We start from the raw sequence: 26353 nt of genomic DNA on the forward strand, positions 1-26353 counted from the left end.
GAGGAAGGGCAGTGTAGATACCAGTCTAATAGGTTATATTGGCTGTAGAATGACCATGCCTAATAGGGTACAGAATGTGAGTGAGGCCAAACAGCAAAAATTAAGATGTTTGTACACCAATGCAAGGAGCCTAGGTAACAAAATGGAGGAACTAGAGCTACTGGTGCAGGAAGTGAAACCAGATATTATAGGGATAACAGAAACATGGTGGAATAGTAGTCATGACTGGACTACAGGTATTGAAGGGTATGTGCTGTTTAGGAAAGACCGAAATACAGGTAAAGGTGGTGGAGTAGCATTGTATATCAATGATGAGGTAGAATGTAAAGAAATAAGAAGCAATGAAATGGATAAGACAGAGTCCGTATGGGCAAAAATTACATTGGGGAAGAAAACTATTAGAGCCTCCCCTGGGATAGTGCTTGGGGTTTGCTATAGACCGCCGGGATCTAATTTGGATATGGATAGAGCCCTTTTTAATGTTTTTAATAAAGTAAATACTAATGGAAACTGTGTGATCATGGGAGACTTTAACTTCCTAGATATAGACTGAAGGACGAGTGCTAGTAATAATAATAGGGCTCAGATTTTCCTAGATGCGATAGCTGATGGATTCCTTCATCAAGTAGTTGCTGAACCAACAAGAGGGGATGCCATTTTAGGTTTGGTTTTGGTGAGTAGTGAGGACCTCATAGAAGAAATGGTTGTAGGGGATAAACTTGGTTCAAGTGATCATGAGCTAATTCAGTTCAAACTGAACGGAAGGATTAACAAAAATAAATCTGCAACTAGGGGTTTTGATTTCAAAAGGGCTGACTTTCAAAAATTAAGGAAATTAGTTAGGGAAGTGGATTGGACTGAAGAATTTATGTATCTAAAGGTAGAGGAGGCCTGGGATTATTTTAAATCAAAGCTGCAGAAGCTATCGGAAGCCTGCATCCCAAGAAAGGGGAAAAAATTCATACGCAGGAGTTGTAGACCAAGCTGGATGAGCAAGCATCTCAGAGAGGTGATTAAGAAAAAGCAGAAAGCATACAGGGAGTGGAAGAAGGGAGGGATCAGCAAGGAAAGCTACCTTATTGAGGTCAGAACATGTAGGGATAAAGTGAGACAGGCTAAAAGTCAAGTAGAGTTGGACCTTGCAAAGGGAATTAAAACCAATAGTAAAAGGTTCTATAGCCATATAAATAAGAAGAAAACAAAGAAAGAAGAAGTGGGACCACTAAACACTGAGGATGGAGTCGAGGTCAAGGATAATCTAGCATGGCCCAATATCTAAACAAATACTTTGCCTCAGTCTTTAATAAGACTAAAGAGGATCTTAGGGATAATGGTAGCATGACAAATGGGAATGAGGATATGGAGGTAGACATTACCATATTTGAGGTAGAAGCGAAACTCAAACAGCTTAATGGGACTAAATCGGGGGGCCCGGATAATCTTCATCCAAGAATATTAAAGGAATTGGCACAAGAAATTGCAAGCCCATTAGCAAGAATTTTTAATGAATCTGTAAACTCAGGGGTTGTACCATATGACTGGAGAATTGCTAACATAGTTCCTATTTTTAAGAAAGGGAAAAAAAGTGATCCGGGTAATTAAAGGCCTGTTATTTTGACATCCGTAGTATGCAAGGTCTTGGAAAAAATTTTGAAGGAGAAGGTAGTTAAGGACATTGAAGTCAATGGTAAATGGGACAAAATACAACATGGTTTTACAAAAGGTAGATCGTGCCAAACCAACCTGATCTTCTTCTTTGAGAAAGTAACAGATTTTTTAGACAAAGGAAACACAGTGGATCTAATTTATCTAGATTTCAGTAAGGCATTTGATACCGTGCCACATGGGGAATTATTAGTTAAATTGGATAAGATGGGGATCAATATGAAAACTGAAAGGTGGATAAGGAATTGGTTAAAGGGGAGACTACAACGGGTCCTACTGAAAGGTGAACTGTCAGGCTGGAGGGAGGTTACCAGTGGAGTTCCTCAAGGATCGGTTTTGGGACCAATCTTATTTAATCTTTTTATTACTGACCTCGGCACAAAAAGTGGGAGTGTGCTAATAAAGTTTGTGGATGATACAAAGCTGGGAGGTATTGCCAATTTAGAGAAAGACAGGGATATCCTACAGGAGGATCTGGATGACCTTGTAAACTGGAGTAATAGTAATAGGATGAAATTTAATAGTGAGAAGTGTAAGGTCATGCATTTAGGGATTAATAACAAGAATTTTAGTTATAAGCTAGGGACGCATCAATTAGAAGTAACGGAGGAGGAGAAGAACCTTGGAGTATTGGTTGATCATAGGATGACTATGAGCCGCCAATGTGATATGGCCGTGAAAAAAGCTAATGCGGTCTTGGGATGCATCAGGAGAGGTATTTCCAGTAGGGATAAGGAGGTTTTAGTACCGTTATACAAGGCACTGGTGAGACCTCACCTGGAATACTGTGTGCAGTTCTGGTCTCCCATGTTTAAGAAGGATGAATTCAAACTGGAACAGGTACAGAGAAGCGCTACTTGGATGATCCGAGGAATGGAAAACTTGTCTTATGAAAGGAGACTCAAGGAGCTTGGATTGTTTAGCCTAACTAAAAGAAGATTGAGGGGAGGTATGATTGCTCTCTATAAATATATCAGAGGGATAAATGCCAGAGAGGGAGAGGAATTATTTAAGCGCAGTACCAATGTGGACACAAAAACAAATGGATATAAACTGGCCACCAGGAAATTTAGACTAGAAATTAGATGAAGGTTTCTAACCATCAGAGGAGTGAAGTTTTGGAATAGCCTTCCAAGGGAAGCAGTGGGGGCAAAATATCTATCTGGCTTTAAGATTAAACTCGATAAGTTTATGGAGGAGATGGTATGATGGGATAACATGGTTTTGGTAATTAAATATTCATGGTAAATAGGCCCAATGGCCTGTGATGGGATGTTAGATGGGGTGGGATCTGAGTTACCCAGGAAAGAATTTTCTGTAGTATCTGGCTGATGAATCTTGCCCATATGCTCAGGGTTTAGCTGATCGCCATCTTTGGGGTCGGGAAGGAATTTTCCTCCAGGGCAGATTGGAAGAGGCCCTGGAGGTTTTTCGCCTTTCTCTGTAGCATGGGGCACGGGTCACTTGCTGGAGGATTCTCTGCTCCTTGAAGTCTCTAAACTACGATTTGAGGACTTCAATAGCACCGATATAGGTGTGAGGTTTTTTGCAGGAGTGGTGGGTGAAATTCTGTGGCCTGTGTTGTGCAGGAGGTCAGACTAGATGATCATAATGGTCCCTTCTGACCTAAGTATCTATGAATCTATGAATCTATGAACTTTAAGAATCTAAATACCCATTTTCACCCTCATCTCATTGACTAATGCATTTCTTGGCTGACTTTCATAAGGACTGTTGTTGAACTAGTCTCTCCCTGAGCCATTCTAGATTTTGTGTCTGCTGTAACTCAGATTATCAGACACTTCCTCCCCTTACCAGATTGGTGTCAGGTGCAAATTTTGTCTCCTTACTTCACTTCCCTCCTTTCAGATCACCAATAAAGGAAACTAAATGTTCCTCCTACTGATGCTTGTGACACTGCTTGTCACCTCCATCCAAAAGGAGTCCCTCTCATAAGTCCTGTTGCTGCCCTCAGACTTTGATCCAGTCTCTTATCCATTTAAATAGCTCAACTCCATGTTGATCTCATATATGGGTCCATAAGATCCACTCCTAACATCAGATTACAAAGAGAGGAAACGACACTCTTTAAGGACCCAGTTCTCCACCTATAGAATATGAAAAACTCCCATTAACTTCAGTCCTTAATTCAGATTTTACTAAGGATGGAGGGGATATAAGGGGAGGCACAACCACCAGGAGATCAGGTTCCTCCCCGACCTTCTTGTCCCTTGGTGTTGTCCCCTGTGTTCCACCACCTCCCTCTTGACTCATCTACAGTGCTGCTCCTCCCCACTTAATGCCTCCCACCCTAGCTCTTGTTGGTGCCAGAAGGTTCCTGGATTGCTGCAGCAGGCAGAGCCTGCAGGGGGAGAAGGGAGAACAGATATGATAGTACTTCTTCCTCCTGCCCTGCAATAGGCTCCCTTCATCCACTCAGAGGACCAGCACTGGGGACTAGGGATCCAGAGGGAGTGCTGCTGGAGCGGCCCGGAGCAGCCCTCCAGCACCTGAAATCCAGCATGGAGCTCTGCTCTGGCACTTTGGAAATAAAAATCTGGGCAGATAATGAATGTTTTTCAAATCACAAGGGTCATTGCTCACATGCCCATTGATACAGCCTGGCAGCTGGCTCCAGGGCAGGGCAACACTGCACTGCTCCACTCACCCTCTGTCTCTGCCAGGGCTATCAGTGCTGTGCCTCGGTCACCATCCTGGGCACACAGCTCCCTGAGCACACTGTCTGCTGGCCAGGGCAGGCAGAGTGCCTGGGCCCGGTAGCAGGTTTTGCCGACGCACTAGCCACGCAGCCGGCAGATCAATGGGCGTCTCCACCCTGCCAGGGATCAGGATTGAGCAGGGTGGCAGCAGCTTGCCAGCAATTTGTTCCCCTGCACTCCGGTGGGGTAGCTGGGCTCGGGGAGGGGAACAAGGTCTCCTGGGAGAGAAGATGGGGCTTGAGAAGGGATGGGAGCATTGCTGGGTTGGGGCCACCTCACAGCCAGGCCAGTCCTTGTCTCCTGTAGCTGGGAAGGCTCCCAGAGCCAGGAGCTGGCACTTCCAGACAGACCCCATTGGGCACAGGCTGTGCCCTGAGTTGGGAGCAGGGATGGCAGCTCCTCCAGAGACACTGTGGCTCAGCTGTGCAGCTGGCAGTGAAGCAGGTGCTGCCGACCAAGCTCCTGGACCCACACTGAGTCGTGCTGCTGGAAGGCTTCACCAGCTACCCCTGACTGGCTGCTTTTTGAAGCACTAATGGGCCTGCATGGTCCGGATCCCAGTAACCAAATTGACCACGCTCCCATCTCCCACCCACCTCATGGGTCCATCCCCCCATCTATCCCTGACTGGTTAACCCTAAGGGCCCATCCCTGCCCTCCGAACTCATCCAACAGACCTACCCTCTTTCCCACCCCATGTCCCTTCTTCTCTCCTCCCGCAACCCCATACTTGAATCAGAAGCCATTCCCACCTCCCTGCAGGTCAGCATTGGCCATGTTCAGCAGAGGAGGGAAGGGAAAAGGTCCCTGAGGGTGCCTGGCACTGTGTCTCCAGCAGGCAATACACGGCCCTGTGCCTCGTCTACTCCTTTGAGTGGATTCCCTATGGGGATGACCTGGCAGACATAATTTCATCTAGAGATAACACAGGCCATAGAATTTCACCCAGTAATTCCTGCATTAGAATCATAAAATATCATGGTTGGAAGGGACCTCAGAAGGTCATCTAGTCCAACCCCCTGCTCAAAGCAGGACCAAACCCCAATTTTTGCCCCAGATCCCTAAATGGCCCCCTCAAGGATTGAACTCACAACCCTGGCTTTAGCAGGCCAACGCTCCCGCAAGCTCAACAACCTGTGGTTGAACTGGAGTCTATCTTTTAGATAAACATCCCATCTTAATTCAGAGATCTCAAGTGATGGAGAATCCAGCACATCCTCTTGGTTACTTCTTCCTATGGTTAATAGCTTTCACTAAAACTTGCACCTTTTTTCCAATTTTTCAACATCCTTTCTGAAGTATGAACACCAAGATTGGACTCAGTATTCCAGCAGCGATCTCACAAGTGGTATAAGCACCCTCCTTACTCCTATTTGCATATCCACAGATTGCATTAGCCCTTTTGGGCATAGCATCACACTGGGAGCTCAAGTTCAGATGGTTGTTTAGCTTACCAGCAAATGCAACAGCTGTAACTCCCAGGCCAACTGTCTGTTCTGGCCTGCTGCCTTTCGGGAGAGATCTATCCCAGGCCTCATCTGTGCTGCCATAGTCCCATGGTGTAAAGAGGGGTGTAAAGCAGCCAGGCAAGCCCCTGGTGTGGTTTGCTATCTCTGCTGCAGGTGAGGGCATTGCTGCTACTGGGTGTTGGGGTGATGGATTGTAAGTGTTCCCCTACCAGTCCATGGAGTATTACCAAGTGCTGTGAGCCACAGGGATCCCCATGCAATGAATCTCTGCCCCACGCACTGCATGCTGGGCTGCCCCTGCCTTGGACAGGGCACTGTGCCCAAGCAATGATGCTCAGTATGGTGACAAAATTACCAACTTGAGATCATTTTGTCAGGGCTCCGTCACTATAAAATTTAGCGCTATGTCACTGTAGGAATCACCAGGAGATAAAGGGGAAGGGGAGGAGAGAGAAGAAGTCAAAGGAGGAGGAAGAGGGTGCAAGTCTGACTCTGGGGAAGGGAGGAGGGATAGATTCTAGGTAGAGGGAAATGGAGACAGAAGCGGAGTCTGAGGAGAGGATAAAGAAAGAGGGAGAGAGTCTGTGGAGGGGAACAGGAAGAGAAAGTGATGAGAGAGGGCCTGGGGAGAAGGGGAGGAAAAAGAGAGGGGTGTGGAGGGGAAAGAATGAAACCTCTGTGTAGGGGAATAGTAGGGGAAGGAGAAAACTAGGGGAGAGGAAGCTGCATATACTCTGGGGGCGAGGGATAGACTGCATGCATCAGGAATGTGAGGGTGTGTGTACACACATTTTGGGACAGGGTAGAGGGAAGGGACAGTGCAGCAAGTCCTCTGTGTGTACAGATTGGGACTGGGGGAGCCTACATGTATGAGTGTGAGTAGATTTGTTGGGGAAGGAGCCTGCGTGGAGAAGCAGATTCTGAGGGGAGCATCATGTGCTGAAATGATATTGAAGGGGAAATGGTCTAATAAAGACAGTAAAAGATATAGGGTAGAGAAAAGGATTAAAAGAGAATGGAAAAGAACAAATGTAAGGAAGGCAAAGTAAATTTAAAAGTCTTCACTTAATAGAAAGGATATATGCACAATTATAAAATAAATAGCCATTTTTTAACTATCTTAAAAATAAAATATGTTTTTGGGATAAAGACAGAAACTGACATAGGTCCAGCCCTTGTAAGCTACCCTCATTCTCTCCTGATTAAGTCATTTTTACCTAGAATAAAATTCTCTCTTTTGGTCAACCTATCCCTCACAATTTTCTTCTGTGGTTGCATCTATTGCCTTCGGCATCGAAATCTCCTAATGGCTTCAATGAGAGTTGCTCATGGGCTGAGATAGGAGAATTGGGACCCTTGAATTTCACACATAAGATGATTAATAGCTTTTGAGACCAGAAGGGACCATTATGATCATCTAGCCTGAGCTCCTGCATAACACAGGCCTCAGAATTTCACTCACTGATTCCTGCTGCAAGCCATCTTCTGGATGAGTTAGAGCGCTGAAGTGGAGCAAAGTTAAAAATCCTGCTGCCTGCAATAAACATTAGAAGAGAAGTACCATTGTTCTTCATCCAAATTTGTGTGAAGACTGAGAAAAGGGAAGAGAAATATGAATATGTGTTATTGTAAAAAAAATGGAATTTTCTCTTAGGAGAAAGAAAAGGAGGACTTGTGGCACCTTAGAGACTAACCAATTTATTTGAGCATAAGCTTTCATGAGCTACAGCTCACTTCATCAGATGCATCCGATGAAGTGAGCTATAGCTCACGAAAGCTTATGCTCAAATAAATTGGTTAGTCTCTAAGGTGCCACAAGTACTCCTTTTCTTTTTGTGAATACAGACTAACACGGCTGCTACTCTGAAACCTCTCTTAGGAGACAATCCCAAATTCATAACTGGTGGAAATAACACCTCAGAACACTGCCCCGGCCAACACAACAATTAATAAAAAATGTGTTAGTCTCTAAGGTGCCACAAGTCCTCCTTTTCTTTTTGTGGATACAGACTAACACGGCTGCTACTCTGAAACAACAATTAATGGAGAGCAAAATCAGTCATGGAAAGTTCTGGAAGTGTAGGCTATCATGTACTTTAAAGTTCAGAGTAGATGTCTGTTTGCTGACCCATATCACTGGCAGCTAAACAACTTCAACTGACAGGAATTTTAATAATGGCATAACACATCTGACTTTCTGGGCACTGGGTTGATTTGAACTGTGACTTTATGGTTTTGGTACTTACTGGTATATTAGAAATGACAATGGATGTTAAAGTTATTTCTCAAAACAATAAATAAATGAACAATCTATTTTCAAGATGGTTCAGAACTAGGGACAGAATCAAGTTGTATTGGAGGCATCTCCAGCTACAAATTAAGATATCTGAGCTCGGTCTAATTACATTTTGCATGTGATCCCCAATAAACCTCAGTAACCTTTAGGGTTTAATAACCTCGGCTCATTTAATGTCCTTTCATTACATTAGTGTAACAACCAAAAAGTGAGGTTTGAAAACTAAAATTGTATGCTTCCTCCTGGGCTTTCTCATATGTTCACCATCTTTAGCTCAAAAAGAAAAGGAGTACTTGTGGCACCTTAGAGACTAACCAATTTATTTGAGCATAAGCTTTCGTGAGCAGCTCACGAAAGCTTATGCTCAAATAAATTGGTTAGTCTCTAAGGTGCCACAAGTACTCCTTTTCTTTTTGCGAATACGGACTAACACGGCTGCTACTCTGAAACCTATCTTTAGCTCAGACTCCCTGGATGTTCATGCCAAAAAGTTCCTAGCTCATAAATTCCTGAAAGAACAAAGAGATTGGTTTTCTCACTCTATTATTTATATATTATTTTTTTCTATTTAAAAAATTGCTAAGTGAATTTAGAGCTCAAAAAATGCTGGACTGACAACCCTGTGGTCTCAAGTCATCTGTATACCAACAGAACAGATACTGCATGGACAACAGCTCAACAGGCTACCCCATCCTGCCTTATGAGCTTACCTCAACACGGTCGTACAGAAACCACCTCCACACATCAGAATGTAGTATAGTCTCCGTACCCATTCATTCCTCGGCCACTCAGCTGAGAGTGCCAATAACTGCGAGTAGTTTTTGTGATATTGAGAGCTGCGTAAATAAAGGCCCCAAACTGATGCTAAACAGCCATCAAGAGGAAAGGACTTTCCATTACTACCAACTTGATCCAGCTTTGAATTGGTTACCTAGAGAGATACAAGGGCTCATATCCTATTATTACGTCCCAGACCCTGCCAATCCCATTCCATAGACATAATTTAAAGTTAAGACCATGTCCTAAAGACTGCTTTGTTTTTGCTGGGTAGCTTTTAGTAATGCAGTATTCTACAATGTTTGAATACTGTATTTTAGTATTAAGGAATTCTGATGTTGAGGCACAAATCTATCTACTCATGGAAGACCCTGAATCTTAGAATTTGATTTATGTAACACAATGATGTTGAGGGTGTTTTCTATGAGAACTACTTTGTATTGACACCACAAGTGTTTCCTTACGTAACCCAGGGAGGCAATTTCAGAGCAGATTAGGGGCCAGGATGATGTGACTTTCAAAGCCCCTGCTGCATAAGGGAGGGTATAGAAACAACTGCACCAGCAGGACTGGCTGGTGGCATTCTTTCTATGTTTGCCTCACGCTGTCAGATTCTCTGCATGGGTGTACAGAAAAGGAGTAACTGGTACACCTTCCTACAGGCTCCAGTGTTTGCTCCCACAAATACTCACTGGCTGGTGAACCAGAGGAGAACAGGAAGTGGGATTATGACCCCATGTTAACCTCACCCCCATCAGAATATACAGTGACACTGCCCATGCTTTACATTCCCATTGGACTGAAGTCTCCACTGTAGATTCAGCTGGGACATATGTTTTCTTGATGTCATGCCTGTTAATTATTGAAAAATACAATAATGTTTGTAAAGTAGCTCAGCGTGTGGATGGAAAGCCTAGAAGTTCACATAAAATCACACTGATTTTTTTATAGTTTCTTTTTTTCTATAAGTGGCCATAACGAAACATAAATATTCAAAATTTAAAGGACTGAAAAGGCATTGCAGTGATCTGCTCTTTCACTGGGAAACTGGGGAATACATGCAAGATGTTTTTGTCTATTGGGATCGCAGGTGATAAGAGGAGCATAACTGGGAAGACATTGGAGAGCACTTCCTGGGCAGCAGTCTTTGAAACACTGTTGTTGTTATAAATAACAAAACTGTGAAAAAGGAAAGCTATCAAGCCCAGGCACATCCACATGCAGAGGGGTTACCTAACCGTCATAACACAATCATAAGGTCAGTCATTTAAATTACAAGATGGGCCTAAAGCAAAAATCCAGAGCCAAACACCTCTGAACTTTGTAGAAATTCAGATCCAGATCTGAATTTTGTAACTGATCCCTACATCTGTAACAAACCAAATTAAAAATCAAGATCCAAACACCATCAAATGTTGTGGAAATTCAATCCAGATCTGAATTTTGGAGCTCAGACTCATCTCTAAAAAAATAAGGGGGACGGAGAACAAAGATATTAATGAAATCTAATCTGCAGTAAGAAATTTTTCTTGGAAGTTAATTTGCACCACATCAGACCAAACCAAAAGACAAGAAAGAAAGGCAGTGTCAGGAAGATGTGCATGCAGATTAAAGCCTCAATTCAGCAAAGCAAGTAGTTATATACCATTGACATCAAAAGGACTTAAGCCAGTATTTAAGTATATTGCTGAATCAGGGCTAAACTTGAAGCAATGGACTCTCAGCTGCACAATAACAAACAACCATTTGGGTTAATAAATCTGTATCCACTTCACACATGAAGCAATAACATCTGATTGGAGTCATTTTCAAATTCTCTTTAATTTAGGAGAATTTGATAACCTCGTCAGGTAATACAGCTGTAAAGAGAATAGCCCACGGGTAATCTGGTATTGCAACAATTGAAAAACACCATTGCTTGAAGATACAGTCTTATTCACATTATTCCCTACCGGGTATGAACGGAAATAGTCAGAAGCTTAAACAGAAGCTATTTTGTGTTTCAGTTAAGAAACAATTCAAGTCAAACAAACAGCCAGTTCATTTACTCATAAGAGGATATGTTTTCAGCCAGCCTCCACTTATGCAACCCCAAAATGGGTTTTGTGCATTCAGAGAAGTAGCTGTGCACGTCAAGCAGGTATCTGCATGCTTAAATGCCCAATGTGCATACACAAATACCTATTTTGTGCACACAAACGTGGGGCTTGTGCCTGGAAATAACATGCACCTACCAATTTTGCAGAGACTTTTTGAGAATATGCCCCTAGTGATTCACTGTGATGCCAAACTATCAAGGTTTGTTTGCATCCGTGTCTCCTTCGTCTCAAGTTTATTCATAGTGAAGGCATAACAATCCTCTGTCTGTTATAAATACAAAAAATATATACCTCACTTTGGAAATTACAAACAAATCCTCTTCTTTATTCACAAGTGCAAGGCAGTTAGAGAAACAACAAATATCTTTTTCCACTGAGCTGAAATAGCAGCATTATATAATAAGCAGAGCCAAGGATTGGGAGTGAGGAGAGCTGGAGTCTGTTCACAACTCTGCCACTGATTTGCTCTGGGGAAGCAGGGAAATAGTCCCGCTATTGTGGGGAACTTTCCTGGCTTCTGCACTACCCCAGTGGAGTGGGCTAGCGAAAGGATCTGAGTCCTCGCTCCCACTTTCTTTACCCAGTGGCCTCCCTGCCCTTGAGGACTCCCCTTCCACTCTCCTGTCTGGCAGAGTCCTCGTAACCCCAACAAGGCTGGGCCCAGGATTCCTGGGGGGCTCGACCCCCAACCCTGCTGTGGTCACCTAGGACAGGGGCTAGGGTGTCCCCACTCCGGGGTACTCTCTCTGCACTGGGCACTTCTCTGACCCACTGACCATTACATACAAGTTAAAGCAAATGCAAGTTATTTAATCAACAATTAATGTTAAAAAGAATAAGGAAAAATGGGAAAGGTTAAAGGAAACACATCAACCCGCTCTGTGGCAGGGAACATCACAAACAGTGTCTCTGGAACGTCAGGGCAGTTCACAGTCTGTTCCTTGTAAGTCCCAGGCCTCCTTCTCAGGCCCTGGCTTTGCTGCAGAGATGCTGTGGGTTGGGCACTTACTCTGGTGGTGGCCACATGCTCTCAGGCTCTAAGTGGTAGGACCCTTCTTCCCAGTGTCGCCCCTGCCGTGTCGGGGTTACGATCCAAGCCTGGTCTGCAGAGCCTCTTGGCTGAAGCGTCTCCCTGTGCTGGGCCTGCTTCCCAGGGTCCCCCTCGGTCTCCCCAGCTGCTCACTGCACCCAGCTCCGGACTGCTCCAGCCCCAGCTGCACCACTCTGTTTCAGCACTGCTGCTGCTCTGCCTCCAGCTCCCTGGGCTGCTTCTTTGGCCCCTCTGGCTCTGGTTGCTGCAGCTCTGCTCCCAGAACTGGTCTGCTCTGCAGGCTGCTTCTGTGACTCTGCTCCCAGCACTGACCTGCTTCGTGGGCTGCTTTTCTGGACCCTCTGGCTCTGGTTGCTGCAGCTCTCCTCCCAGGGCAAGTCTGCTCTCTCTGGGCTGTGCCTCTGGCTTTGGGGCTGCAGCTCTGCTTCCAGGACAGGGTCTGTTCTCTCTGGATCTGGCACAGCTCTGCTCCCCAGCTCAGCTTGGGCCCCTGCTTTCTCCTTAGCTCGGTCCCACTCTGTCTGACCCAGGCAATTCCAGCTCACAGAGAGGACAGGACCTCCCTGGCCTCCTGACTCCCTGATTAGCCTGCCCGCCCTGTCATTCAGGCTGACCTGGAGCATTGGCCTCTCCCCATTGTTCCTGGGGTCTATCAGTCTCAGGGTCCTGATTTCCCATAGACCCTTCCCCTTTTAGTACTGGGAGCTAGCCAACCAAAACACCCCCACTGAATGTTAGTAAGGGGGCAACAGTCCCCTTACATCTGGAACCTAGACCAGCATTTCTCAAACTGGGGTCCTTAAACGTTTTGTGCCTTAGTTTTCCCATCTGTAAAATGAGGCTAATAATACTTCCATACATTTCTAAGCATTTTGAAATCCTCAGAGAAAGAAATAAGGCCAAAGTATTGTTTTTATGAAAGCTCTATAATAGGTCCCTAGGAAACCTTTAGAATTCAACACATCTACTTGTGTTCATGTACAAACATAAGATACATAAAATATTTATTCCTAGTGAGGAGGGCTTTAAACTAGGTTCACTGGGGGAAGGAGACCAAAGCCCTGAGGTAAGTGGGCAAGCGGGATACCGGGAGGAAGCACAGGCAGGAACGTCTGTGAGGGGAGGGCTCCTACCTCATACTGAGAATGAGGGGCGATCAGCAGGTTATCTCAAGTGCCTATATACAAATGCACAAAGCCTTGGAAACAAGCAGGGAGAACTGGAGGTCCTGGTGATGTCAAGGAATTATGACGCGATTGGAATAACAGAGACTTGGTGGGATAACTCACATGACTGGAGTACTGTCATGGATGGTTATAAACTGTTCAAGAAGGACAGGCAGGGCAGAAAAGGTGGGCGAGTAGCACTGTATGTAAGGGAGCAGTATGACTGCTCAGAGCTCCGGTATGAAACTGCAGAAAAACCTGAGTGTCTCTGGATTAAGTTTAGAAGTGTGAGCAACAAGAGTGATGTAGTGGTGGGAGTCTGCTATAGACCACCGGACCAGGGGGATGAGGTGGATGAGGCTTTCTTCCGCCAATTCGCAGAAGCTACTAGATCGCACACCCTGGTTTTCATGGGCGACTTTAAGCATCCTGATATCTGCTGGGAGAGCACTACAGCGGTGCATAGACAATCCAGGAAGTTTTTGGAAAATGTAGGGGACAATTTCCTGGTGCAAGTGCTGGAGGAGCCAACTAGGGGGGGAACTTTTCTTGACCTGCTGCTCACAAACCAGGAAGAATTAGTAGGGGAAGCAAAAGTGGATGGGAATCTGGGAGGCAGTGACCATGAGTTGGTCGAGTTCAGGATCCTGACACAGGGAAGAAAGGTAAGCAGCAGAATACGGACCCTGGACTTCAGGAAAGCAGACTTCGACTCCCGCAGGGAACTGATGGGTAGGATCCCCTGGGGGAATAACATGGGGGGGGAAGGAGTCCAGGAGAGCTGGCTGTATTTCAAGGAATCCCTATTGAGGTTACAGAGACAAAGCATCCCGATGTGTCGAAAGAATAGTAAATATGGCCGGCGACCAGCTTGGCTTAACAGTGAAATCCTTGCGGATCTTAAACATAAAAAAGAAGCTTATAAGAAGTGGAAGATTGGACAAATGACCAGGGAAGAGTATAAAAATATTGCTCGGGCATGTAGGAACGAAATCAGGAGGGCCAAATCACACCTGGAACTGCAGCTAGCAAGAGATGTTAAGAGTAACAAGAAGGGTTTCTTCAGGTATGTTGGCAACAAGAAGAAAGCCAAGGAAAGTGTGGGCCCCTTACTGAATGAGGGAGGCAACCTAGTGACAGAGGATGTGGAAAAAGCTAATGTACTCAATGCTTTCTTTGCCTCTGTCTTCACGAACAAGGTCAGATCCCAGACTGCTGTGCTGGGCAACACAGCATGGGGAGTAGGTGGCCAGCCCTCTGTGGAGAAAGAGGTGGTTAGGGACTATTTAGAAAAGCTGGACGTGCACAAGTCCATGGGGCCGGATGCGTTGCATCTGAGAGTGCTAAAGGAATTGGCGGCTGTGATTGCAGAGCCATTGGCCATTATCTTTGAAAACTCGTGGCGAACGGGGGAAGTCCCGGATGACTGGAAAAAGGCTAATGTAGTGCCAATCTTTAAAAAAGGGAAGAAGGAGGATCCTGGGAACTACAGGTCAGTCAGCCTCACCTCAGTCCCCGGAAAAATCATGGAGCAGGTCCTCAAGGAATCTATCCTGAAGCACTTACACGAGAGGAAAGTGATCAGGAACAGTCAGCATGGATTCACCAAGGGAAGGTCATGCCTGACTAATCTAATCGCCTTCTATGATGAGATTACTGGTTCTGTGGATGAAGGGAAAGCAGTGGATGTATTGTTTCTTGACTTTAGCAAAGCTTTTGACACGGTCTTGTCAGCAAGTTAAAGAAGTATGGGCTGGATGAATGCACTATAAGGTGGGTAGAAAGTTGGCTAGATTGTCGGGCTCAGCAGGTAGTGATCAATGGCTCCATGTCTAGTTGGCAGCTGGTATCAAGTGGAGTGCCCCAAGGGTCGGTCCTGGGGCCGGTTTTGTTCAATATCTTCATAAATGATATGGAGGATGGTGTGGATTGCACTCTCAGCAAATTTGCGGATGATACTAAACTAGAAGGAGTGGTAGATACGGTGGCAGGTAGGGATAGGATACAGAGGGACATAGACAAATTGGAGGATTGGGCCAAAAGAAATCTGATGAGGTTCAACAAGGATAAGTGCAGGATCCTGCACTTAGGATGGAAGAATCCCATGCACCGCTACAGACTAGGGACTGAATGGCTAGGCAGCAGTTCTGCGGAAAAGGACCTAGGGGTGACAGTGGATGAGAAGCTGGATATGAGTCAACAGTGTGCCCTTGTTGCCGAGAAGGCCAATGGCATTTTGGGATGTATAAGTAGGGGCATAGCCAGCAGATCAAGGGACGTGATCGTTCCCCTCTATTCGACATTGGTGAGGCCTCATCTGGAGTACTGTGTCCAGTTTTGGGCCCCACACTACAAGAAGTATGTGGATAAATTGGAAAGAGTCCAGCAAAGGGCAACAAAAATGATTAGGGGTCTGGAACACATGACTTATGAGGAGAGGCTGAGGGAACTGGGATTGTTTAGTCTGCAGAAGAGAAGAATGAGGGGGGATTTGATAGCTGTTTTCAACTACCTGAGAGGTGGTTCCAGAGAGGATGGTTCTAGACTATTCTCAGTGGTAGAAGATGACAGGACAAGGAGTAATGGTCTCAAGTTGCAGTGGGGGAGGTTTAGGTTGGATATTAGGAAAAACTTTTTCACTAGGAGGGTGGTGAAACACTGGAATGCGTTACCTAGGGATGTGGTAGAATCTCCTTCCTTAGAAGTTTTTAAGGTCAGGCTTGACAAAGCCCTGGCTGGGATGATTTAATTGGGGATCGGTCCTGCTTTGAGCAGGGGGTTGGACTAGATGACCTCCTGAGGTCCCTTCCAACCCTGATATTCTATGAGTCTATGGTTCTATGATTTCAGTACAAAGGTTACTGGTTTGCCTATTCATAGGAATTAAACAGCTTTAGAGCCTCATTTTGGCATGTGTCAGCACCTAAATTGTTGGATTGAGCCTCTAAGGATCCTACCCCATGAACTATAACAGCAGCAGCTCCAGATCCTCTACACACCATTTACCAATCTACTTAGAGTCTAGGGTTGCCAACTTTCTGACCAAACAAAACCGAACGCTCTTGCTCCGCCCCTTCTCCGAGGCCCTGCCCCGCTCCCTCCAACTCTCCGTCTCCTGCTCTCCCCCACCCTCACTCACTCGTTCATTTTCACTAGGCTGTGGAGGGTCCCTTTTCGACCAGGTGTTCAGTTGAAAACTGGACACTAGAGTCAGGGATAGGGACAGAAAGGGCTGCAAACTCCTCCAGAAAACAATGGGGTGGTTTCTATTGGAGTAATTCATACAGGCAATTGGCTGGGCCAAATATGAACCAGGAGTTGTTTGAACCAGGCTGTTTGAGTTTGGAGCTGAGAAAGAAGCAGAACAGCCCAGGAAGTTTCTAATTTACTCCCACTCCCTACAGAGGGAGACTTTGCACTACTGTGGGATCCAGTGTGCAGTCAGACTGTTCCAGGCCTGTGGAGATCAGCATCCAGAGAAGCAGAGACCAGGCCTGGTGCCTGCTAAATACGGCCAACTGAGACCACCAATCCAGACCAAGGAGCCAGGAGAGGCCCCTGCCCCCCTCAGGGTGAAAACACTCTAAAAGGGGCCCCTTTAATTCTCTTTAACCCAACCAACATTTGCAGCACTGCTACACTCCTCTCTGGACTCATCCTAAATATCCCATCTGCCTGGGAATGTGCCAAGGAGGGAGATGGGGGTTGGAGAACTGTTGTGAATCTTTAGAGATGGGCAATTTTATTATTTCATTAATATTTTTAGCATGTCTTAGTTAACCTTAACCCCTTCCTTCCCAATAGCCTCTGTTTCCTGCCCTCCTTTGTTAGCTTGTTGGTTTTAGTTGCGGCATTTCATTTGTTGGGTTTGTATTATTGCATTTTTTTTCTTGTGCACTGGGTTATACTCCTTGTTCAGAGTAGTGGTATTAGTCATTTTCCCAAGGGATGGCAGCCCTTGTGTCCTAGGCACAGAGAGGAACCACCTTGGGTGGAGACGCCAGCCATTACAACAAAGAAGCCAGGACTCACCTACCCCATGCAAGGAGCGGGGAGAAGCTGTTCTGATTAGCAAGCTGCAGGGAGGAGCCTTGAGCCATGCCTCAGGGGAGGAGCTACAGACAATATGCTAGAATAAGGAACTATTAAGGTTGTATTCAACCTGGGTTCCATTGGTATATCACAGAGCTGGAGGAGAACATCTGTCTGGAGAGCAGTGAATGGCACAAGGCACCTGCAACTTCCAAATTAATGAAGGGCTCAGAGCCAGCTAGCACAGCCCCAAAGTGGGCAGGCTCCGGCTAGGGACCTAGCACAGCTGACTCATCATACCTTCCAGAAAATCTTCGCCAGTGGTGATCCTATTTGCCCCGCCCCGCCCCCCCCACACACACAAATTAAACCTGCCCTTCTCTGGTGAAACCTCCGTGGGAGTTTGACCATGCAAATGCCTCCTGCCCTCCAATCCCCCTGAGTATCTGACTCCCTGAAGCAGGGGTATAATTTGCCAAGTTCCCTCTTTCTCCATACCCGTGAAGGTGAATCTAGCCCCTAATACACAACTTTTGGATTAGGACATGCTTGAGTATACTCAACAAAGTACTGTATGCTAACTTACAGTCTGTTTGTGTTTAACAAAGCACTTTTGTGATTCTATCTCTATTTGTAAGCTTGCTCAACATTTTCAAACTTTATGTATACTATTAGCATCTGAAAAATATGCTCCATAATAAGTATAAAGTAAGGCCATGAACTGCTCTTAAACTGCGCACACCCCTCACTCTGATCTTAAGAATACTGAATGGACTTGAAAGCGAAGGTGCGATTGTAGCATGGGTAGCATAGCCATGCTAGCTTTAATTTAGCTGGCATAAGTAATAAATAATAGCAGTGAAGGCATGGCATCATGGGCTAGCCAACCACATACAAGCCCACCAGGAACCCTAGTTAGGTATTTGGCCATCTAGCGGATGCTAAAGCCCATGCCACCACATCTACACCACTATTGTTACCTATGCTGCTGGATTAAAGCTAGCAAGGGCATGTCTACCGAGGCTGCAATCACACCTTCACTTTGTAGTGAAGTCAGAACCCTAGTGTCGGTCTTGGGTATTGGACCGCAGTAATGGGCTTCAAGCCTGCCAGAGCTGCACAGCCCAGGCTGGATCACCCAAACTTGCTGAATGTTAATCAAGTCACTAACAAAAAACTTCATTACTTAGTTAAGGTTGCACTCATCAATAAACCAAACCATAAAAAATTAGGAAACAGAAAGTTAAAGATTACAAGATTACAGAGTCAAGCACTCTTAGGTTAGGAAATACCAAAATGAATGTTGTCCAGGCAAGCTTAATTCAACCCTCTTGTGCATGTGTACTATGATGCTGTCTTTAATTAGATGCAGAAGCTGTGAAAAGTTGGGTGTAAGTGACTTGGCCAGAATCACATAGAAACTCAGGGGCAGAGACAGGGATAGCATCAAGTTCTCCAGAACAGAATTCAACTCCCCTAACCAGGAGACCATCCTTTCTCTTCCTGGAGTCCACTTCCCCCAGTACTGCAACTAGTACAAGCCCCCCCAACCTCTGCAACAAATGAGGCAGAGGTCCTACAGACAGTTGCAGATTAATTCATCGACCCACAGGGCCCTGCAGGAGCACCAGAACTCTGACCCTGCCTCCTGCCTTTCTCCTCCCCCCCCCAGGGCCTCACTGCCCTTCTCCTCCTCTTCCCCCCAGGCTCAGCCATGCTCCTCCTCTTCATTCCTGAGACCCCACCTCCGACCAGGTCAAAAGCCAGAGCCCAGCTGTGATACGGTGAACATATTTTTCATGCACACACAGAGGAGCTGGCCCAAACCCCTCTTCCTTCCCCGTGTGTGGAGGAGTTGGCCTGATCGTTATGAATTTATTTTGTTTTTAATAAAAAGATAATATTTTATATTGCTATTTAAATAATAAAGCACTTATGCATTTGTTGTCTTCAATGTGTACTTTGTTACCACTGTTATCTTTGTGAAGCTTCATATTTCACCACTCAGTGCCATGTTGATCAATCTACTGAAAATAATTAAACTGTAGTCAGACCAAACATTTTTAATGCAACTTCCTCTTAACTGCAAGTTCTAAATGATATTCTCACTTAATGACATTTCCCATTTTTTTAAAAAGGTGAATATTCAGAAAGCAATAGCCCCAAATTTGTAACAAGCATTTAAATACAATATATCAAACAGAGCTGGAATTTTGCATCTTATTTTCATGTAACCCCTTTTGAGGAAAGTAACAAACAATTTTCCTTTGACAAGAAGCAGTGTAACCTACCACAGTACAAACCCAGAGAAGCACAACAGCAGCTTATAAAAACCCAGCACAGCTTCCATTGCAATTCCTCATGTGACTTTTGTTTGCAACAATGTGATGGTCCTCTGAGGTAAATCAGTTACCAAAAGCAGCAGTTGCCATGACAACCAGGGTCATAGTGACTCTCCCCAAGTATGCAAATAAACTGGAGGGAGGGAGCGCTGAGTGGCTGATTATCGCTGATGTGACAATGTTTCTACTCAGGCACCGTGAGGAGGCAGCAAATGTGCACCAAGCGGGAAAAAAATCAGGCTTTTCTAGTTTTCTGGTTTTTCCAAATTTCCTAAACAACCAACAACATATAAACACAAACTACACAGCGGAGATAATTCCACATAAGTTAATTAGTGGTTGAAATTTGGTTCAAATTCCCCCTGGCCTGTTTACCAGAAAGGCTTCTGAACAAATGTGAGACCCTGTAAAACAGAAGTTCTGACACAATCTTACCTATGGTCTCACTACTGTGAGATCATAAAATAGTGATGCCTCCACCATCCTTAGGGGTAGCTAACTAAAGGGTATGTCTACACTACGAAATTAGGTCAAATTTATAGAAATCTTTTTTTAGAAATCTTTTTTATATAGTCGATTGTGTGTGTCCCCACACAAAATGCTCTAAGTACATTAAGTGCATTAACTCGGCGGAGTGCTTCCACAGTACCAAGGCTAGCGTCAACTTCCGGAGCGTTGCACTGTGGGTAGCTATCCCACAGTTCCCGCAGTCTCCGCCACCCATTGGAATTCTGGGTTGAGATCCCAATGCCTGATGGGGCAAAAACATTGTCACGGGTGGTTCTGGGTTCATGTTGTCAGGCCCTTCCTCCCTCCCTCCCTCCGTGAAAGCAATGGCAGACAATCGTTTTGCACCTTTTTTCCTGAGTTACCTGTGCAGACACCATACCATGGCAAGCATGGAGCCCGCTCAGCTCACTGTCACCCTACATCTCCTGGGTGCTGGCAGACGCGGTACTGCATTACTACACAGCAGCAGCTCATTGCCTTGTGGCAGCAGACAGTGCAATAGGCCTGATAACCATCATCATCATGTCTGAGGTGCTCCTGGCCACCACGGTAAGGTCAGTCAGGAGCGCCTGGGCAGACATGGGCACAGGGACTGAAATAGGAGTGACTCGACCAGGTCACTCTCTTTAATCCTGCTGGCAGTCCTATTGCACTGTCTTCTGGTGAGCAGCCAGGAAATGAGGATGGCTAGTAGACCTATTGCATCATCTTCTGCCAAGCAGGCAGGAGATGAGGATGGCTAGCAGTCCTATTGCACTATCTGCTGCCAGCCAAAGATGTAAACAATAGATGGAGTGGATCAAAACAAGAAATAGACCAGATTTGTTTTATATTCATTTGCTCCCCCCTCCCTCTATGAAATCAACAGCTGACAATCGTTTCGGTGAGGTCTGTCAGGGGCACCTTGAAAAGTTTAATGGAGATTCAGTCCTGCCTGAAATACCAGGGGGAGGGATAGCTCAGTGGGTTGAGCATTGGGTTGAGCATTGACCTGCTAAACCCAGGGTTTTGAGTTCAGTCCTTGAGGGGACCATTTTGTGTGACAGTTGCTTTTGTTTCTCCTTGATGTAAAGCCACCCCCTTTGTTGATTTTAATTCCCTGCAAGCCAACTCTGTAAGCCATATCATCAGTCGCCCCTCCCTCCATCAGAGTAACAGCAGACAATCGTTCTGCACCTTTTTTCTGGGCAGATGCCACACCACGGCAAGCATGGAGCCTGCTCAGATCACTTTGGCAATTAGGAGCACATTAAACACCACGCGCGTTATCCAGCAGTATATGTAGCACCAGAACCTGGCAAAGCGAAACTGGGCAAGTAGGCGATGTCAGCACAGTCACGAGAGTGATGAGGACATGGACACAGACTTCTCTCAAAGCACGGTCCCTGGCAATGTGGGCATCATGGTGCTAATGGGGCAGGTTCATGTGGTGGAACGCCAATTCTGGGCCTGGGAAACAAGCACAGACTGGTGGGACTGCATAATGTTGCAAGTCTGGGATGATTCCCAGTGGCTGCGAAACTTTCGCATGCATAAGGGCACTTTCATGAAACTTTGTAACTTGCTTTCCCCTACCCTGCGGCGCAAGAATACCAAGATAAGAGCAGCCCTCACAGTTGAGAAGCAAGTGGCAATAGCCCTGTGGAAGCTTGCAATGCCAGACAGCTACCAGTCAGTCAGGAATCAATTTGGAGTGGGCAAATCTACTGTGGGGGCTGCTGTGATGCAAGTAGCCAACGCAATCAAAGATCTGCTGATATCAAGGGTAGCGACCCTGGGAAATGTGCAGGTCATAGTGGATGGCTTTGCTGCAATGGGATTCCCTAACTGTGGTGGGGCCATCGATGGAACCCATATCCCTATCTTGGCACTGGAGCACCAAGCCGGTGAGTACATAAACTGCAAGGGGCACTTTTCAATAATGCTGCAAGCACTGGTGGATCACAAACGATGTTTCACCAACATCAACGTGGGATGGCCGGGAAAGGTACATGACGCTCGCATCTTCAGGAACTCTGGTCTGTTTCAAAAGCTGCAGGAAGGGACTTTATTCACAGACCAGAAAATAACCGTTGGGGATGTTGAAATGCCTGTAGTTATCCTTGGGGACCCAGCCTACCCCTTAATGCCATGGCTCATGAAGCCATAAACAGGCAACCTGGACAGTAGTCAGAAGCTGTTCAACTACAGGCTGAGCAAGTGCAGAATGGTGGTAGAAGTGCATTTGGACGTTTAAAAGCACACTGGCGCAGTTTACTGACTCACTTAGACCTCAGCAAAACCAATATTCCCATTTTTATTACTGCTTGCTGTGTGCTCCACAATATCTGTGAGAGTAAGGGAGAGACATTTATGGCAGGGTGGGAGGTTGAGGCAAATTGCCTGGCCACTGGTTACGTGTAGGGAGATTAGAAGAGCACAGGAGGGTGCGGTGAGCATCAGAGAAGCTTTGAAAACCAGTTTCATGACTGGCCAGGCTATGGTGTGAAAGTTCTGTTTGTTTCTCTTGATGAACCCCCCCCCACCTCCTTAGTTCACTCTACTTCCCTGTAAGCTAATCACCCTACCCTCCCCCCTTCGACCACCATTTGCAGAGGCAATAAAGTCATTGTTGCTTCACATTCATGCATTCTTTATTAATTCATCACACAAATAGGGGGATAACTGCCAAGGTAGCCCGGGAGGGGTGGTGGAGGAGGGAAGCACTGGGTGGGGTGTTGGAGGAGGGAAGGACAAGGCCACACAGCACTTTAAAAGTTTAAAACTTTAAAACTTATTGAATGCCAGCCTTCTGTTGTTTGGGCAATCCTCTGGGGTGGAGTGGCTGGGTGGCAGGAGGCCCCCCACTGCGTTCTTGGGCATCTGGGTGAGGAGGCTATGGAACTTGGGGAGGAGGGTGGCTGGTTACACAGAGGTTGTAGCAGCGGTCTGTTCTCCAGCTGCCTTTCCTGCAGCTCAACCATATGCTGGAGCATATTAGTTTGATCCTCCAGCAGCCTCAGCATTGAATCCTGCCTCCTCTCATCATGCTGCCACCACCTATCAGCTTCAGCCCTCTCTTCAGCCTGCCACCTCTCCTCCTGGTCATTTTGTGCTTTCCTGCACTCTGACATTGTCTGCCTCTACGCATTCGTCTGTGCTCTGTCAGCGTGGGAGGACAGCATGAGCTCAGAGAACATTTCATCGCGAGTGCATTTTTTTCACCTTCTAATCTTCGCTAGCCTCTGGGAAGGAGAAGATCCTGTGATCCTTGAAACACATGCAGCTGGTGGAGAAAAAAAAAGGGACAGTGGTATTTAAAAAGACACATTTTATAGAACAATGGGTACACTCGTTCACAGTAAACCTTGCTGTTAACATCACATACATAGCACATGTGCTTTTGTTACAAGGTTGCATTTTGCCTCCCCACACCGCATGGCTAACCCCTCCTTCCTCCCAGTGGCTAACAGCAGGGAACATTTCTGTTCAGCCACAGGCAAACGGCCCAGCAGGAACGGGCACCTCTGAATGTCCCCTTAAGAAAAGCACCCTATTTCAACTAGGTGACCATGAATGATATCACTCTCCTGAGGATAACACAGAGAGATAAAGAACGGATGTTGTTTGAACGCCAGCAAACATACGCTGCAATGCTTTGTTCTGCAATGATTCCTGACTACGTGCTACTGGCCTGGCATGGTAAAGTGTCCTACCATGGTGGACGGAATAAGGTTGCTCGCCCCAGAAACCTTTTGCAAAGGCTTTGGGAGTACATCCAGGAGAGCTTTATGGAGATGTCCCTGGAGGATTTCCGCTCCATCCCCAGACATGTTAACAGACTTTTCCAGTAGCTTTACTGGCCACGAATGCCAGGGCAAATTAATCATTAAACATGCTTGCTTTTAAACCATGTATACTATTTAAAAAGGTACACTCACCAGAGGTCCCTTCTCTGCCTGGCGAGTCCGGGAGGCAGCCTTGGGTGGGTTCAGGGGGTACTGGCTCCAGGTCCAGTGTGAGAAACAGTTCCTGGCTGTTGGGAAAACCGGTTTCTCTGCTTGCTTGCTGTGAGCTATCTACAACCTCATCATCATCATCTTCCTCGTTCCCCAAACCTGCTTCCATGTTGCCTCCCTCTCCATTGAAGGAGTCAAAGCACACGGTTGGGGTAGTGGTGGCTGAACCCCCTAAAATGGCATGCAGCTCATCATAGAAGCGGCATGTCTGGGGCTCTGACCCGGAGCGGCCTTTTGCCTCTCTGGTTTTCTGGTAGGCTTGCCTCAGCTCCTTAAGTTTCATGCAGCACTGCTTCAGGTCCCTGTTATGGCCTCTGTCCTTCATGCCCTGGGAGATTTTGACAAATGTTTTGGCATTTCGAAAACTGGAACGGATTCCTCTCCCCATACAGCGATCAGATCCCATACCGCCCATTCGGTCCATGCTGGAGCTCTTTTGCAATTCTGGGACTCCATCATGGTCACCTCTGCGGATGAGCTCTGCACTCACCTGCAGCTTGCCACGCTGGCCAAACAGGAAATTGAAATTCAAAAGTTCGTGGGCCTTTTCCCTGTCTACGTGGCCAGTGCATCTGAGTTGAGAGTGCTGTCCAGAGCGGTCACAATGGAGCACTCTGGGATAGCTCCCGGAGGCCAATACCGTCTAATTGCATCCACAGTACCCCAAATTCGACCCGGCAAGGCCGATTTCAGCGCTAATCCCCTTGTCGGGGGTGGAGTAAGAAAATCGATTTTAAGAGCCCTTTAAGTAAAAAGAAAGGGCTTCGTCGTATGGACAGGTGCAGGATTAAATCGATTTAATGCTGCTAAATTCTACCTCAACTCCTAGTGTAGACCAGGGCTAAGACTTCTAGGGCTGCTCAGCTGCACACAACAGAGAAATCCATGACTCTGTCTCACCCAAGGGAAAAGGAATGATGTCTCTCAGGCACTGAGCATGCATGCCCCAGGCCCAGTTCACATACGGCTGATTCTTCCTCAGCTGCCAATCATTCATGGAGACTGAACAAGTCAGGTGATCAAAGCCCATCAGGTTCCAGGGCTATATGGGGGTAGAGAATTCAGCTGCATAAACTCCCCAACTACCTGAAAATTCTGCATGTCCTGAGTGCAGAGCAGGCACAAAGACCCTTCACCCCCTACCCCCACCCTTCTATCCCTCCATCCTTAAGACTGGTCAGGCCAGTGGCCAGTGTAAAACTGGCAAAAGCAGTGGTCAAGAGCTAATATGCCCCCACACTATAACATACAGCTCCACCAGCATTTGGCCCAAAATGTAATCTATCTTTGGCTATAAAATGATCTTAAAGGGCCACTCTTTGCTCTCTGCTGTACCTGTGCAGCCTTAGTGGAGCTACTGCCCCCTTACACTAACGCTGCTTAACATTGCTAGAGTGGTGTAAAGGGGCCTTAATGTAAACAAGAGTCTATCCCCTGGTCATCAGATTTTGCCCATAACTTTTTGTTTTGTTGTATATGTAATCTGATTGCATTACCTAAACAGCTGTTAAACAGCTACTGTGTTCCACCCTATCCATCGCTTAAGTGCTCCTTACATATCCCTTTCCCCTCTTCACTCCAGTGTTGTGAAGTTTAATTTAATCCAGTATAAATTTATAAATATGATATTTTTCTAGGCAAAGTATTTGGAATGTCACTGAGACTCTCATTCCTGTACACCAGAATTTGATCTTCCTCTGATTTTAAATGTGAGAGATTAAAGATGTATGTTGAAGATTAACTGTAATAAGCTTTTTCCTTCTGAGTGGTTTAATGTAATTCTGAGTGGTTTAGGAAGCAGATTATTGACCTGCCTGCCAGGTCACACACATCAAAGTTTATTATCGTTGCTTGACCAAATACAAAGGAGTTTATTAAGACAATTTATCTTGACTCTGTGTGCTCCTACACACTGTACAGTATTTGCCGTGTAATACTTAAGCCAGCTAGGGCTACTGCTGCCATAACAAGCTGTAGTGCACAAATTATTTTCCTCAAAATCTATTACACTCCATACACTGAATTTCACTAGTTCTAAAGGCCAGAATGTTCCTGCACATTTTTAAGCAATAATACTAAGTGCTCTAAACAGACAGAGACAAGAGTTTTATGTGGGGGAGAGGTGTGGATATGAGACAAAGGAGCTGCAGCTCTGTTCTTCTACACTGTAATTGGAAAAGCTGTATAAATCATTCATAACAAATAACCCCACAAAGGGACCCTGATTG

Source organism: Chelonia mydas, chromosome 2, assembly GCF_015237465.2.
Source record: "Chelonia mydas isolate rCheMyd1 chromosome 2, rCheMyd1.pri.v2, whole genome shotgun sequence".
Classification (NCBI taxonomy): domain Eukaryota; kingdom Metazoa; phylum Chordata; order Testudines; family Cheloniidae; genus Chelonia; species Chelonia mydas.